The sequence below is a fragment of the Carcharodon carcharias genome, chromosome 32 (genome assembly GCF_017639515.1).
Source record: "Carcharodon carcharias isolate sCarCar2 chromosome 32, sCarCar2.pri, whole genome shotgun sequence".
NCBI lineage: Eukaryota > Metazoa > Chordata > Chondrichthyes > Lamniformes > Lamnidae > Carcharodon > Carcharodon carcharias.
The window spans coordinates 19,999,878-20,003,515 of NC_054498.1; positions in this window are offsets into that span (position 1 = coordinate 19,999,878).

Below are 3,638 nucleotides of genomic sequence, written 5' to 3' on the forward strand. Positions count from 1 at the left end.
AGAACTTGAGTATTGCTGAAAAGGACACATGTTGTCGAAACTTTTCACTTTGTACTCATCGGGGCAATTCGCAACAATACCAAATGTAAAGGAACAACAATTTATACTTCATGAGAAGAGAGTGCCGATCAGTTGGCAAGTGGACTCTGACTGGTAGAGGCATTGCTATGGAGAGTGCTTCAATAACCTGTTAAAAAGGGTGCTTAAAATGTTAATGATGAGCCCTAATTTTCTGCAGCATGTTTAATGGACAATTAATGTGCAATTGCAGAAAGTTCTTAAAAATCACAGGGAGGAAAGAGTACATCAACCAGCAAGCTCAGTATTTTATAACTCATGGTTTATCTCTTAACCCCCTGAATTTGCTGACTAATTTTCACATTAATAATCGCGTTCATTGTTCACACATCCTCATTTTTCTGGAAAGATTTGACCACCCACAGGTAAAGGGGGAAACAAAGTGATGCTTCAAGCAAAGCATAAATACCCTGGGCTTGTGAAAAATGTGGCTGATGTTGTGAGATTGGAGCTCATTGAATTTTTTTCCAGTTCCTGTGTAGATGCTGCTATCTGGGGTGTGCTCAGTATGCTGCTGCTGAACAGCTTCTCAGCTCATCGGGGACCTGGTGTCCACGTCCCACCTCCGAGGAACTTTTACCTTTGGGTGGAAGGGATGATTAGAAAAGAATCAGTGAATCATCCACTTCCCCTCCCAATAGGTAGGACATTGTCCCCCGTTATGGGTCAGTCATTACGGGACAGTCAGTAGGGGGAAGTCAGTACGGGACACTCATTACGGAACAGTCAGTACGGGGCAGCCATTACGGGACAGTCATTACGGGATAGTCATTACAGGACAGTCAGTATGGGGCAGTCATTACGGGATGGTCAGTATGGGACAGTCATTACAGAACGGTCATTATGGAACAGTCATTATGAGACAGTCATTACTGGACAGTCAGTACGGGGCAGTCATTATGAGACAGTCATTACTGGACAGTCAGTACATGACAATCAGTACGAGGCAGTCACTATGGGATAGTCAGCACTGGGCAGTCAGTACGGAATATTACAGGACAGTCAGCAGGTGTCAGTTGGCAGGGGTCAATTAGCAGGTGTCAGTTGGCAGGGGTCAGTTGGCATGGTCAACTGGCAGGGGTCAGTTGGATTGGGTCAGTTGGCAGGTGTCAGTCAGCATGGGGCATTTGGTAGGGGTCAATCAGCAGGGGTCAGTTGGCAGGGGTAAGTCAGGAGGGTCAACTGGCAGGGGTCAGTTGACAGGGGTCAGTTAACAGGGGTCACTCAGCGTGGGTCAGTCGGCAGGGGTCAGTCAGACCAGCTAATTTTGAAGCGATGTTTTCAGGTCAACCACATCAGCATTTTGCCTCAATGTTTAACTGATTTCACTCAGGGATAGAACTGAACTTGGCTTCTGCTGCTGTTTCTTGTATTTTAATAGTTTAATAGTTCTGCTGTTCCACAGTGATGTTTTTAGCTTTTTTTCTGCTCCCCCCTCACCTTGAGAATTTTCAAGGGTCCATCGATGTGTGAATGAAAATCATTCATTTTGAAAATGTGGAAATGGAATTAGTCACTGCACTGCTAGGTTAGACTGGGACATGTAGATAATTATCTTCACCTAAAACTCACCATTTCAGCTCTAAATCATTTCAACTGAAGAGAAAATGTTTTAATGCTCCGTTTAATTTGCTTGTTCAATGGAATACGTCCATCCCCACATAAAACACGATATGTTCTGACAATGTCCTCACTCTCAGGGAAGCTTCTAATATATCCTACTGTAACTGCGAAGTGTCCACCTGAATCCTCAGCTACAGGATTGTAGAGAGACAGATAAAGAAAGGCTTTCTTTATCGCCATATCCATGGCGCCTTTGGTGACCTCTGGATGTACCAAAGCACCTTACAGACAAGGACGTGCTTTGTGAAGCATAATGTAGGAAATAGGGCTGCCAATTTGTGCACAGCAAGATCCCACAAACAGCAATGCGATAATGACCAGATCATCTGCTTTCTAAGTGACATCGGTTGAGGGAAAGATATCGTCCCAGGGCACTGGGGAGAACTCCCCCGCTCTTCTTGTAAATAGTGTCCTGGGTCTTTATCTGTCTCTCTACTATCCTGTAGCTATGAGGAGAGATTGGATAGGTTGGAGTTATTTTCCTTAGAACAAAGAAGGCTGAGAGGTAAAAGCAAAAAACTGCGGATGCTGGAATTCCAGAACAAGAATACCTGGAAAAACTCAGCAGGTCTGGCAGCATCAGCGGAGAGGAACACAGTTAACGTTTTGAGTCCGAATGACTCTTCAACAGAACTAAGTAAAAATAGAAAAGAGGTGAAATATAAGCTGGTTTAAGGGGTGGGGTGGGGGGGGCGGCAGGAGGTGGGGTGGGTGGGTGCGGTGGGTGGGACAGGTAGAGCTGCCTAGAGGGCAAGTGATAGGTGGGACTTGATTGTGGTGTACAAAACTATGAGGGGAATAGATAGAGTGGACAGGATAAAATTGTTTCCCTTGATGGAGAATTCTAGAACCAGGGGACATAGATTCAAGATAAGTGGCAGAAGGAAGAATTTTTTACGCAGAGGGTAGTGGGTGTCTGGAATTCGCTGCCCAAGTTGGTGGTAGAGGCAGAAACTTTAAACTCTTTTAAAAAGTACCTGGATCTGCACCTAAAGTGCTGTAAGCTGCAAGGCTATGGGCCGGGTGCAGGAAGGTGGGATTAGAAAGGGCACCTGGGTGTCCTCGGGCTGGCATGGACAAGATGGGCCAAATGGCCTTCTTCTGCACTGTAACTTTTCTATGGTTCTATGGTTCTATGATTGCTTTTATATCGGCCTGAAAGGGCAGACTGGGCTTCAGTTTAATGTCTTGTCTGAAAATTGGCACCTGCAACAGTGCAGCACTGCCTCGGTACTTCAACCTGGATTTTTCTCTCAGATTTCCGGATGGGAACTTGATTCACAAGCCGCTGACTGGAGGGTGAGAGTGCTACCAGAGCTGATACCTCGGCTTGGCGAATTACCGACCTGCCCAAAATAAACCGGGCGGGGTTGTTTCCTCTGCCAGGTTTGAGCGAGACGCTATTGGTTAAAAAAAGACCCCACTAGAGCTGCGCAGGGTTACACCCAAAGATGGTTCATCAAAGTGAGGCCAGTCAGCTCATCATTGTCAGCTCTGGCATGAACTCTTCAACCAAGGGCTACATTCTTATTTCCAAACACTTATTCAGCTCAATTTTAACTGACTTCATGTAGATAAATTTTGCACACCCATTGGGGAAGCTCCTACTTGCTAGCTGTTACACTTGTTATGTATGAATCTGTCGATGTAGGTTGCCTGGCAATTCAGCCTTTGACCTGTGAACGTGTTTCTCGAATAAAATATTGACATCTTTTATTCTTGAATGTTTAAGATATTATCATATCTATATTACAATTCTGTACTCTCAGTCCGTCTATTTCAGCTATGCAGGATTGAAGATACTCCCTTTGCAGCTCTGTGAGGTCAAACCTTGGCCTGCTGTTGGGTGTGAGATGCATGGGTGTGAGAACACTGACCAAGAACACGCCACGAGCTACCAGCTCGCTTCCAATTATTTATTAACACAACAAGCAACG